This window comes from Erithacus rubecula (assembly GCF_903797595.1).
Source record: "Erithacus rubecula genome assembly, chromosome: 2".
NCBI lineage: Eukaryota > Metazoa > Chordata > Aves > Passeriformes > Muscicapidae > Erithacus > Erithacus rubecula.
Genome location: NC_136685.1, coordinates 25,585,183 through 25,599,806, shown reverse-complemented (window position 1 = coordinate 25,599,806; position 14,624 = coordinate 25,585,183). Strand labels below are relative to the sequence as shown.

Here is a 14,624-nt window from a genome sequence, read left to right as displayed (position 1 = left end):
GACAATCTGGATAGAATGTTAACCTGTAATTCATTCAGAAGTCAACACTCAGAACAGAAAATAAACCCTTTTAAATGCACTTCTTCTGACACATAGTGCTAAAATTGTAACAGACGTCTGCAAATGTTAGCATTCATAATGGTAAATCAGTTTTCATGTGTAAAGGCAGTTTAAATAAGCACATAGGTGTTTATATGGATGTAAGCGCATATATGTATTTAAAAATGAAAGAGAACTAATAATATATACAAATACATATAGTTTCTGCTTTTGTTTTTAAAAAAAGAAAGTGATTGCTCTTGAGAGATTTCATCTCTTTCCTGTTTTAGAATGTTTGCCTGAAGAAGCCTATGTACCTGCAGGGACTTGTTCTGCCTTAAAAGCCTGTGTGTGCACACTTATGAATAAGATTTTTATTTGCTCAAAGAGAAAAGGAACACTGAAAAATATGAATCCTACACCTTTTAAAATTTCTTTCTAGTTTCTGTCTTTAATAGATCAACATTAATTAATGACAGTATAATTCTACTGTAGTAAGAAATTTATTTTATCCCCTAATTTTTATTTTTAATTACTTATTTTTTCAAAGATATAGCAGCATAGAACGACACCCACATTTAGAAAAATAAATTTTGGGTCTTTTTCAACCGAGACACTGGACTTAGAACAACCAGAAACGTAAAACAGTGATTGCTGAGATATTTGTCCAGCCAAATGCCCAATTTCTGTTTTTCCTTCAATCAAAATATCTGAAGATGCATACTGTCTATTTAAACTTGTAAAAACCTAAGCTCTTTTCAAAACTGTTTTTGATTAACAGGTATACAAATACATGCAGGAGTTAGGGCAGTTAGAGAGATTTCTTTAGGCTAGGAGAGTGCCAAATATTACACAGGTTAACAACATTGCACTTAATGAAGATATATAAAAAATTTGAGGTGTGATGGATAAAGCCTAAACAAAAGAGGAGGCACTCTGTGCACCCAAGGTGCCCACTAAACAGTTCTCTACAAGGCACATGAACTGCTCTGTGTTCAAAAGGGCAGACCTCCCAAGGAAACTTTTGTTGCTGCTATTTTCTACTATTGACATAGATGGATCATTTCCTGCTGCCACTGAAAGCATGCTTTAAATATTAACTGAGGTTCATAAGCCTCTATGCAACTTTTATAAATCATTACTGCAGAGCACTAGTCAAAAATGCCATCTGTGAAATGTTTTTAAGAAAGGTGGCCTGAAAACACAAGGAATGGTGTAGATTTTTCCTGATAATTAGTATGGAAAAAGCTGTTGTAAAAATCTGAAATTATTGTATAACTTAATAAATATACCTGAGTATATTTAGAAATTATTTCAGTCTTTACTGTGCTGTTATATATATGTGCAAAGAAAAAAAAAATTTAAAAAATAGCAGAAGTTCATTTATACAACAATGTCCCCTCTTCCAATGTTAGTTAATCATTTGTATTGCTGCTGAATATTCTATAAGGCACTGTTATGAAATATAGTAAAAATCCTCATACACAAACATCAGAATTAATCAATTACTGATCATTAATTCTGATTGTTTTCTATTTGTGTCACATCAGATTAGCAAGTCACTACAGATTCACTGAAAAAATTAAGCTATAGCTACATTACATGATGTAGAATAACATTCTAAATTTAGATTACTCTAATTTGCCAAGTTGTTTACGTTAGTTTCAAAAAAGGCTACCATATGGAATGCTTCAGGAATTTTTATGGGGAATAAACCTCAGTTCTTTCTCACTTGTACTTTGCATGACCTTGAGTATCTCACTTTTCTTTGACTGTGCTCCCATCCCTCTGACTTCATCATGCTAGCATTTTCTCTAATCATGTGTACAGACTCACAGATTGTGAACTGGATATTTCGATGTTATAGTCATACAAATTACAATAACAGTGGCAACAATAAATGTATCAGTGGTGTGATTCTGAGTCTATAGGAAAAAAGTAACATTTCAATAGTGGTTTCTTTGCCAGAGAGAAATCAGCTGGAAACAAAATATTTGTTAAGTCCTGTAAATATATATCCTTTTAGGAATTGAGCAGGGTCAAGGAGACATAATATGCATAAAGCTGAGCTAGTATTTTTTCATGGCTTGACACATTGTATCTGAAATTAATCTCTCCTATGAAAATCACTGTTCTAGAATCCCTGCAGTATTTCATTTCTCTTTGAGAGTTGTAGGGCAACAGCAGCAAAGTCATCTTCTTTTTAAGGCTTTAGTTCACATTCAGCCAAAGAAGTTAAATTAATGTTTTTCTTGTTGTCAGCAAGAGGCACAAAGAGAAATATATTACTTATAACTTCTATCTAGTGAGCAGTTACTGACTTCAAAATAACGAGCAGATGAGGCTTAGAAAGCCACTTAGTTCAGTTGTACAAGGTCCCAGCATTCCTAATTGTCTGGAGTAAGAGGGCAGCAGTGTAAGGCAGGCATAAACATTATAAAGGTTGGGAAAATGTGGGCCGTTCTGTATGGCTCAGCATAGTGTCTGAGTCAGTAAAAACAATAAAATGTGTCTGTGGCCTCTTTTACACAACTGGAAAATGTATTGTAGAAGGTTTGGGGAGAATGAAGTTTGGTGTGGGGTTTATACGGCAAAAACGTGTTTGAGTTCAGGGCTGGACACATGATTTTCAGTAATTTGATTCACTGACATGAGGAGGAAGACACAGGTTCGTGTCGTCTTCTGGCAAAACATCTCCCCAAAATAATTATGTTTGTGGTAATCCCAGAGGAAACTTTACAGAGTCTGAACTTCACTCAGTCTCTACTGACCTAGCTCAGCCTCAGTACAGAGGGAGGAAAAAGCAGGACATTTCTGATTGCCACTGGTCTGAAAACTCTTCTGGGAATGCACCCGAGCATGGACTCAACACATATGTGCTCCACCTCCAGTGCCGCTTTGGGAAGGTGTTTTCTCCTTCATCAACCCCTACTTGTGCAAGCACGTGGCATTAACTCTCCAGATGGTGTACCCAGGTAGTTCCAGGTGCAGAAGAAAGGCAAAAAGGGAATTTTTTTGGCAGGTTTGTGTAGGGATTTTCCCCTCTTTAGAATAGTTTTTAGGATAGACTTTGCATTCTTAGGCAGTTTGTGAATATTTTCTTTATTTAGTTTGCATTTATTCCAGAGAATTTTTTGCTTGTTTTTTCTCCTTTTTTTTTTTTTCCTTGTGTTCCTCCCAAATTGTTTGTGGGAGTTATTTTACTTACCTTATTTTTTGTCTGTTTTTCGTGCCTTTGTTTTCAGAGCTGAGGTTGGAGACTTGATTATCTCTGATTTATCTGGGAGTCACTTGGGGAGCGAGTCTGACACTGTCCCCAGAGAGGCAACCCCAGAGCTGAAGCTGGAATGGGGGAAGCAGCAATCACTGAGCTCAGCATAGATACCCTAACAAAACAAATCCACTTCAGGCCCACACAAGCTGAGACAAATCTTGAGACCTTGCAGTGCCAGGTCAATATAGGGCCTGTATTCTACCGTTAAGAGCACAAATCACATTCATTGGAGGACAGTAGGTGTTGTGTAATCGTAATTTTCCTCCTGAATCTGAGACACACAGAGGATGGTAACCATTGTGTCGGACCTCTGGGAAAGAAAAGCACTTCTGGAAATGTAGCAGGAAGCCTGGTGGAATACATTAGACTGCTGAAATATCTCCCTGGTATCTCTGTGCAGGTGACTGAATCCCACCCATAACACTATAGCTAGCAGTCAAACACTAGAAAGCAAAAATAAGCACGAGGCACTACACATTGCAGATAGCAAGATTTAAACCTTTAGTGAGTATAAATATTCTAAACAGAGTTTAACAAGAAGAATGCACAAAGTTGAGTAGATAAGGCAGATGTTCAAGGTTGGAGATGCACTTTTTAAGCAGATAAGGATTTGAAAAGAACCTCCAACTAAGTCCAAGAAGATAGGAGCATAGTTGCATTGGAATAGAAGTGTTTCAAGTAAACAGGAAAACAAATATCAATGGTAGTGAAAAAGGGTGGATTAAGATAGATAATGCATTATTTCCACAAAAACTTTACAAATACTGTTTATGACTGAGCACTACATAACACCATCTTTATGGTTATGCTCATTCTATCCCTTTTGAGGTGAGGAAGTGGGAACGGGAAGAGGAATCAAATTCTATTTTCAGCAGCATTGGTAACTTAGCACAGATAGTCAATAATAATTGTAATACACTAGATAATGTAAGATATAAATTTTCCTTTCTAGTATGTAATAGGTATGCTTGCCCTGTAGGGGAATATTCTGTGCTAAGAAAAAAGAAAGATGTGAAAATATGGGGGGAAAAGTGACATTTTTTGTTTCATCTGCACTAGAAATTGAAAGTTTCTATACATGATCTTGTTTATCCTTAATATCTATTTCAGTTTTCTGCTTGTATCAAGAACTTTACTGTCTGTGCATGTGTTATGGAAGGTGTGTGCTAGTAACAAAGTCTAGAGATTTTTTTTGTTTCAGTGCAGGATCTTGCAATTATACAGTATAAGATGAAAATCAACTAAGGTTCTAGTTATAGTGTGGAGCTCTTTGTTAAAAATCAACTTACTTCATCCCCATTGACACCTTTACAATCTTTCCAAGAAGCAGAATTTAGTATTGTTCTACATGATTCTTCAACAGTCATCTGGAATAAAGAATAAGTACTTTACAAATAGCACAGTCAGTAGAATGTTTGCACTCAAATGGTTCTTCACAGTTCTTTCTTTTCCCACTAACTTCTTTTATTGTGTTTTTAGCTCTCCAAGAACTATTATAGCTTTGTCCATTTTTTTCAGAAAGATGCTCTGACTTCTTCTGTGGAAATGCTGTTTTTAAGAGTTTTAACTACATTGAGGGCAGTCAAATGTGTCCCCTGGTAAATAAAATGACTTTACAGTGTTCTCTACTACTATTAAATGAAGCTATATGCTCTCCTAAAATGTCTGCACCACAGAAATCGCTGTGGATGCTAGTAATCTGGACAGATTGCAATATTGTCTGATTATGCTTTTGGGGAATCTAAAGTAACAGGTTTGATTTTAAATTAGTTTTTCCTAGTCATTAAAGACATTTTTTTATATATCACAGTTTGTTCTTGCTGTGGTAGTTCACAAATCTTCTCCCCTGACCACCACTATAGGAAAACTTTTAGTGTTTTTCACATCAGCCAAAGAAACAGTAACTTATTTATTAGTCATGATCCCATGGACTGGTAAGCCTGCCTTATGAGGAAAGGCTAAGAGAACTGAGTATGGTCAGTTTTGAGGAAAGAAGGCTTAGTTGAGAGACTTAAAGGACCTTATTATGATGTTCCAGTATCCAAAGTGTGGCTACAAAGAAAGTGGAGATTCTTTTTTCAAGGAATCACATGGAAAACATGAGAGGTCATGAGTACAAATTGTTCCTGAGGAAATTCTGGGTGGATGGGTGAGGACAATTTTTCACAATGAAAACAATCAGCCATCAGTGATGGATTGGACAACTGTGAATACTTTTAAGATTCAACTGGATAGGGTACTGAGGCATCTTGTCTAAACAGTGTTTTGTCAAGAAATGTTTGACCAGATGATCCCTAAGTTTTCCTCCAACCTGGTATTCTGTGAAGTAACATTTTTTCCAGGTGACACTATTGCTTCACTTTCGTAAGTCAGTCTGTGTTTGGAAGGGATTAGGGTTTTTTTCAGTGTTTCCAAATTTCATAGAGCTTAATACCGGAAGCACTCAGCAGAACCTGTAGGTGTAGAAAGCACTACAGATATGAGAAAGAGTTAAGGAAAAAAAAGGTTCAATTAAATTTTAAGTCCTTTTTTCTTCTACTAGTCACATTAAAACTTCAGTGTCTCAACTGGAAAAGAGACAAGCTTTGTGCATAAAGTCAAGAATTTACTGTAGGTCTAATTGGAATCGTAAGCCTTGCCAAAAAAGCATTATTAGTCCAGTTACAGAAGTACTAAGATTTACCATACAAGTTATTGAAATACTAAAGTTCAATCACTGTAATAATAGTTTAAGGCTTTAAACTTAAAAACTTTCTATTTCTGTTGGTTTCATTCAAGGAGAAGGAGTTATGGTGCATTGTCATCCTGAATCCTTCGCCAAGGGAATGCAGTGGAGGCTTGTTTATTCCTGTACTTGAGGGCCTTGTACTAGGGGACACTTTTAAGCATTTTCTAACATGTCCCATACCTTGCTTCTTTTGCTTTTCTTTGTTTTATCTGAATTTTTTTTATGTAAGTGGTGTTTTATTTATGTTGGAATCTTGTCTTTTGTTACTCCTAAAGACATTTCCACCAGCTTTGAATGTATCATCTCCTCAATGATCAGTAGTTATTCATAATCATTTCCTGATAGCCTTGATCTCTTATCCTGTGTTCATATTTTTTGAGGAATCAACTGTTATCTAGTACTTCTGTTCCACAATACCACATAATTTATTATATGTACAAAAAAAGGTGTCACTGGAACAGTACTTGTTATCACTATTGAGCTATATCAGAATTATTATAAAAAAAACATATCAGCACACCATTATACAAAGAAAAGCAAAACTTAAGCAAATTAGATATGAGTCTTCTAGACCTAAAAAAGCTAAATCAAAGCTGCAGGAAAGCGTAAGACAAGTCCAGACAAACCAGGCTTGATAAGCCCCAGTCTACATCCTTGCAGTGTTAGGAAAAACTGTGGCCTCTTGTTCAGCAATACCATATTTACTGAACTAAGGACTACAAAATAGAGACACAGGACAAACTATGTTGATATTATTTGTAAAAACTGATAATATATTCTGAAATGGAGTTTGTTGCAGTTCACTTGTTTTGAACAATTCATGGCCAAAATGACTAACACTAAGAATCACCTGAGACAGCACCAATGAAATGATCCCTGGGGATTCTAGCAATAAACTATGGGGAGTAGGGAGGTTGGCCTTGACAGGAAATAGCAGCCTGCAAATGAAGTGCTCACAATTCTGCATTGTGAGTGTTTTATCTCTATTATCAGAGTTGGGAAGTACAGAGGTCTTAAATAGTACTTTAAAAATTAAACTAAAGTAGTACAGAACATTTTATAAAAGAAGGGTAACAGCTCTCTGTATCTAACAGTCCTCTTCTCCTGTTCTCTTGTAGCATTTTGTGAGCTCTTAACTTATTTTGTAAACACTACCAAGTAAAATCTTTCGTTTTCATGTGCATGGTTCTCAACACAGTCATGTACACAGGAGCTAATTTAAATTGGAAAAGTAAACGAAGAATAGGAAAATAGTGTCTGATATTAATCTGGTTTTTTGTATCTTGGATTTTGTGCCTGGATAGCAGAGAAAACTGATATAATAGGAGTTTACATCAACTAAGGACCTGTCTTAACTTATTCCTTTATATATAAGATCTATTAGTAGAAAGCTTAGAGAGATTTTGTTTGAGAAAGGATTGACCAGATGTTAGCTTTCCTGTATATGAAATCTCACTGCAAATATGGATTATTTTAGCAAACAGCTGAATGGTGGCTTTTCATCAGTTCTACAAGGACACACGCACAACACACACACACTCCTGCTCCTCTTTTAATTCTGCCCACACTATTGGTGTGTGAAGAAATGCATACAGTTTCCAATTGGATGGGTTAATAAAATAAGGAAAGGAGTGTGTTAACTCTAATACATTTTCATCAAGGCTTAGCCATTCTGGTTATTTTACTGTATTCATTGTAGCCTGATATTCCACAGATTAACCTTTCCTTTAACGCTGTCACACCCCACCAACTGTGATTTAGCAAGTACATAATTTATCACTTAATAAGAACGTCCATATTAAGCACAGTGGGAGCTTTTACTGGCAGTAAAATCTGCTTTACTCATAGGGAAAATAAAGGCTGAATCCAAGTGGGCTGAGAAACTTTAACGTCTCTTGTAATGAGAATGACCTTAGAAAGAATGGAACTTTTTATTAGCAAATTTTTAGTACGTGTTGTGGTTGTCCCAAAACATTCTTTGAAAATAAAGACCCTAATTTGACATACATCAATTAAAGTGTCAACAATTTCCAGGGTAACTCTGTGTGTCAGAAGTAGTTAAAAAGTAGTTTTATTTAGCCTACATTGCATTGATATTATTACAGTCAGGGAGAACGCTCTAAATATAGTCCTTACTGTCCTATGGTTCCATGGTATTTTTATTTTTTCTATAGAGGTAATTAATTCTCTGTTCTATTTACTCTTAGACAAGTTATGAAGAAAGATGAAGAAAGATGAATGTTGAAAAAAAAGAAACCTGAAAAGTTGCAAAGCTTCCAACTCCAATCTTGCCTAAACAATCTGAATCTGTTTTGGGGTTTTACATGCAACATTCCTTCTCTGTGAAGAAGGATGTCTTGCACTAGAGTGCAAGGTTCCAATTCAGTATGCTGATAGGGTCACCTTTCCAAAGGCACTAAGTATAAGCTGCTTCTGTTACCTTCATTACAAAGTGTTGATGTATCAGTTCATTCTTCCTTGCATTTATTCCTGTGAATATAAGTCATTGGTAATTATTTGGGGTAGAGATGGAGTCAGAACCCACTGGCAAATGTGTGATATCTTTAAACCAGTCAGAGACTCTTGTAAGCCTATGATAAGTTCTGATTGTTAGTTAAAATATGGGGCTGTCAAAAGTTAACATATGGATAAGGTCCTAACCTGTTCTAAAATTAGTTCTCCAAGAGAATGACACTATTAATTGCCCTTTTAAAAATCATTTTACCTTTTCAAAGATGTTCAATATAAACTAATGATGATTATAGAGAAGTTCTTTACTATCAGAATCAGAAAATTTACGTGATCTGAACTTGGGACTCTTGGACTATGTAGGCTACTGCTCTTGTCAACTTAATTTTTCGCTAACAACTATTCTCAAACCACTCTAAATTACATTAATAATTAAATTATTTCTCCCATAATCTAAGAAAGACAGCAGAAAGGAAAAAAGAATAATCTTGTTATTTTAGATTATAGATCTGTGATAGGGACTCTGATTCTGATGTGATAGGAACAGAACTTTGGATGAATAAATAGAATACTCCTTAAAACATATACACTCAAGTGTGCTAATACTACTTTTTTTTTTATTATTATTATTCACATTAAATATTCCTTAGAATAGAACAAACATTTCCTGACCACCATGGAGAGCTATAATTTATTTTTACTTCATTCTATGGTAAATTTTTCTTCATAGTAAATAAACTTGCTTCATTCTAGACAGAACATCCAAGGAGAATACAGAGGAGGAAAAGGAAATAAAAGAAGCAACGTGATATTCTATATTTGTAGCTTGGGGAAAAATTGAAAAATTCATTGTCAGTGTTATAAAATTAACAATCACAGCATCACCTTTGGGAAGGGTTGCAGAGAAAATAATCTGAGAAAAGCTCTCAGGAGACTTGTGTAAATTCCTTAGTGGCTACTTTCTCAAGCTCTCTCCATAGAAACATGCTTCAAAGTACATCAGGAGAAAAAATTTTCAGTCATATTAGTGATAAGGCAGCTGACTCATATTGCTTTGAACTCAGAGCCATTTTTCTTAGGAGAACAATTAGTTTAACCCATTAGTGAAACCACAGTACCAAAATGATCCATGGTGATCCAACGTAGGATCCCAGAAATCACTAAAAGTTCATGCAAGCTTGCACACAGAACTCAATGTTCTTTTTTTCTCCTATTTTTCAGACTCCAAGAGCAGTAAAACATATATTTATTTGTTTGTTTGTTTGTTTGTTCATTTGTTTATTTATTTATTTGACATCATACACGTTGATTGGGTTGTCTGCTGCTGCATCAGCAGCATCCCCAATCTTCAGACTAGATGAATGACCACATAGCAGATAATCTACTTTCATGTGGTCCCTTCATTTTTCAGTGTTCCTTAGGGAATTCCTTCATCAGAGCATAATATGATAAAAGCCCAAAATCTGTAGCCAATAAAACCTGCATGGGACAGTTTCTACTAAGCTAAGTACATTATGTGACCTGTCCAGCACCCACAATTTTTGTGTTCATTGAAGGCCAAGGTAAAGCTCACTATGAAAACTGAGGTAGGAAAATAAATTGAAAATTTCAGTACTTATGGAGAAATCATAAGCACAGAACCTTAGAGTGGCTTAAACTTGGCTAGTTACCAGATGCCACCCAGCTGCTCTTTCACTCTTTCATCTCAGGATGGGGAGAGAAAATAAGATGGAAAAACACAGAGGTCTAAATAAACACAGGGAAACTACTGGCTAAAAGTTTTGACTTGGGGAAAATTTGAATTTATTGCCAACTTGAAACTGAATAGGATGGTCAGAAGAAAAAAGAAAGACAAAAATAAACAATCTCAGCTTTGCAATCCCATCAACCTCTTTTCCACTTTTTCCAACCTCTTTTTCACTCTTTTTTCCCATCTCCTGTATCTCTTTCTCCTTTCCCCAGGTGGTAAATGGATAATGAGGATGGGACTGTTATGGACATTCATTGTGTAAACTGATGACACTACGTCCCATATATATTAATTCATGATGCAACATTTTTTTTAAATGTGTGCATTCAGCTAACATAGGCAGATGTGTAAGATAAGAAAAAAGAATACACAGAAATTAGAGCAACTATTTGAAAGAAATAAAAAGATCTGAATATTCAAAACTTAATGAATTTCACATTGTAACTTTCACATGAGACATTTCATTTTTCAAACTAATGTCAATAGGACCAGGATTTTAGTTTGTTCTTGTATATCGTGAGAAAAAAACCCCAGTAATATAAAATGATATTTGTTTTTTTATATTTTGTCTGTGAAAAACCCTACTTAAAAGGGCAGAAATGATGCATGGGCTTCCAGTAAATTGAAATTTACTGTCTAAAAGGTTAGCTGTTAGAGAGTAAAGTATGATAAAGACTGATTTTTTTCATTTATCAGTCTAGAAAATTTTCCCCGGTGTCAAAAATTTAAAGATTTAAGAAATTGTGTTGTACTGATATGCATATTTTAAATGAATTAATGATATTACTAATATTTTCTTTAAAATTAAAAAGGTTCTGCAGAAGTTTGTAGTGCTAATACTTCTCAAGAAGGTCATGCCTCAGTAATGCTAAGGGACATGTATTTCACAGAAAATGTCTTTCATAATCCTGAAGCTGGTTAAATTATCTGGTTTTCCTTGCTCTTCCTTTTTTCCTTACCAAACTGGCATATGAGCATCGATGAAAAGAATTAGAAGGTCCATGTTTGATTGATTTTTCATTTCTTTAATTTAGACAGTGAAACTTTCTATCACATTTGACGTTAAGAATTATGATTGAGATAATAGAGGTATGATTCCACTGGAAGTTAAAAAGGAAAAAGTTGCCTGGCAAATGTCAAGGCACCTTGTGATCCAAGATGATTAAAACTAAACTGTTTGCTATATGAATCCCAAGGTGCTGCTATATCTCAGCGTCCATGACATTTAGCCAGTGACTTTTCATAGCTTGTTAATAATGTATAGCAATCCCAGTGTAAATTTGCAATGACAGATCTGGCCTGTTACAGTGGAGCAGTTAACTAGATTTATTTTGGATAGAAAATACAGATTTGGAAAAAAAAGTCATGACTGATGTCAAAAGAGATTGCACATTTACAAGAATGTTTTAGCTAAGGCAGTCGATCAGGAAATGTGCCTTTCACATTCATCTGTTATTCTCCCCAGCATACTAATTATCTAACCTAGAAGTATTAGCAAAGCATTACCAAAATCATCAAGGTTAGCACTCACAAAGGCAAACTGATCCCCAAAAAATTTTGTAGTGTGGACTGCTCCACAAAATTCATTGATTTTACCAGGTTAGCTGAGTCACAAAGGCAGGTAAAGGTTACAGCACAAACATTCTCTTCTAGGTACAATTGCTGTTAATCATTGCTCCAGATAAACCTAATAAATTTCTGTATTGTAGAAACCATGTTTTTTCTGAACCTCATATCTCACTGATACACAAATTATTCATAAGCTGTAAAAGGTCACAAGGCAGATGAAGAAAAAGAGGGAGAGAGAAGGAAAAGGGTACAGGTAAGAAAAATGGACTCAAAAGATGAGATAAAAAACAGACTCAAAGAGTAATGAATTACAAGAGGATGCAAATCGTTGTAGAGAAAAATTTACTGATGTTTGGATTCTTGTTGATTTTCTCTGAGGCTAAAAGTTTACTAACAAAGAAAAAATTTTACTTTGACTGTAGCCACAATTGTCATAGATCAAAATCCTTCATTTAATTCTCTCTTTTCTTTCTTTTGTTCAGCTATTGCATTGGCATATGCTCAGATTAAGATAATTACTCTGGATAATGATTGATATGAAGGCACAACACAAAAGGGATTATATTTGCACCACAGTATGTCACCATCTATATGAGATAAAAAAATCTGCAGAGAATGACAGAAGAAAGACCTTTGTCAACATCCCTAAATGCGTCATAAATAAACTGTGAATGCATTATTCTTACAGCAAATGAGCACTGCTTTTTGATGCCTTTCAGTACCAAACTATCGATCTTATGTTGATCCTTCTTTAAGTTTAGTAGCTTCAGCCTTCACAGTGCATTATCTTACTTTATCAGATAAGCTCTAGAAGTTATTTACTGATAAACCTAGGTATGCATTTGCTTATAAATGCATAAATTGTTTTCTATTAAATGGTAATCAACATACAAGATTTGCAGTGATGATACCTTCATATGAAAGCCATCTAAAACCCTCTGTTTTTTGTTAGCAGGATGTTTATATCCCAAACGAAGAAATATGTTCCAAAATATTTCAGTTATGTTTACTTTGATTTATAGCACAAGAATGGTATTCCATACCTACTTAAACTTTCTAATATCAGTTCTGTTATTTAAATTCTACTGTTTCTACCCCTTCTAAGAAATGACAGAAGGGAAATACGAATGTGGAGAGGCAGAATAAAATGCAATTTTTTTTAAAAAAGAAGCAGATATAAAGGAAGGTGGAAGTGAACAAAAAATTAAGAAATTATTGAAGTTCTTGTCAGACCCTTAAAGGTGTTAGCTTCATTAAAACTCTTAATAAAGTGTAAAGTTTATTGAAATTTTGGGAATTTGATACTAAACTGTTGTCTTAGCTTACTTCTAGTTTTTTCAGTTTTTCTAGGTTTTTTTTTTTTTTTTTTTTCTCAGAGTAATTTAGTTAATAATGTGGCTGTCTTTGCAGTCATGAGGCATTTTTTACATTGTATCATGCTTTGTGAACAGGAGCAAACTGTATTGTGGTATTCCTGCTTTTACAAAAATAAAAAAACAAAACATGTCAATATGTTGAATGCTTTCAACATTCTAAAGTATTATATAAGTTGAATGGGCACCTTGTACATATTGATATATGTAAGACTTGATATAATGGATATCTAAGTGCTTTCATGGCTTTAAGACTTCCATCTAAATTTCAATTTGAAGGCAAAGTCCCATTTGTAAAACTTTTATATTTCTGGTGGTGCCACAGTCACTCTGTATGTTATTATAAATTTAACAAATATTTGGAAAGCTTGCAAAATAGGTTATTTTGCCAAATATCTATACATGCACATACATAAGTTTTTTTCTTTTTCCTACCTCAGTGTCTATAGAGTCAGACCCATGGTTATATAGTTTATATCTCTGAAGTCTCAAGGCTTTGTAGATCCTTGAGTCTCTGAAGTATCAAGCTTTTCTGAGTAGGAAATTCCACTGAGTTCATCCAGGCTGTAACCTGCAATATCTAGCTGACTCCACACTATTGATTCTCTCCATGGGAGTTATAGCAACCTGCTCCACTAATCATTCTTGCTCCAAATAGTTATGACCACAGGAGCTCAGTAAACTGCTCTAGTCTTTACTACTGTCTAGCTCTCAGCAAGTATACACACCACATATCAAAATGTGCCCAATCAAAGCAGCCAACAGGAGAGTTCTTAAAAAGACCTTTTTTCAATGCTTGATTTTAACTAACTAAAAAATCAAGCCCACACACCTTCGATACACATAGGTGTAGTTGTTCCATCCAGATATTTTACATAATGGTTTATTTCTTCCAGTTTATTCTGTAAACTTTTTTTTTTTTTTGAGATAAAATATAAAATTACACCAAAGCATAAATTTACATTCAAATTGAATTTAAATTGGCATAAGATTCCATATATCTAGTTGCCTCTTCCCCCTGGTAGAATATTCTTTCCATCCTTTTCATATCTGGAAAAATTTTCTCATTTCAATTTGGTTTTTTGTCTTTTAATTTTTTTTCTTAATATGCTCTGTAGACAGCATGAAGACAAAGGTATATGAAGAAAACTACTTAATATTTCAGTTAGCAGAACCATCCTCTGCATTCCTTATTCCACTGAACACAGGAGAATTTTAGGGTGATAAGTGACCAGTATTAAGTTGTGTTCTAACTACCGGGCTTTGGAGTTTACAAATAGGAACAAAGGACCAAAGTCCATCTTTTCAGTGAATTATTTTTAATGTTTTTCAACCAAAAAACAGGTGGGCTTATGTCTCTCTCATTAAGGTGTACTTTTAGTATTTTTTCTCTCATATATTATGACTAGATATTTGAAAAAT

The 14,624-nt window shown here is 34.6% G+C and overlaps 1 protein-coding gene across 1 annotated transcript in view; it reads left to right on the top strand.

Moving 5' to 3' along the window:
- EYS (eyes shut homolog) overlaps window positions 1-14,624 on the top strand; it is a gene marked incomplete at its 5' end in the record, with an annotated part of 591,920 nt that overhangs the window by 250,626 nt on the left and 326,670 nt on the right. The gene's annotated exons all lie outside the window — the stretch shown is intronic.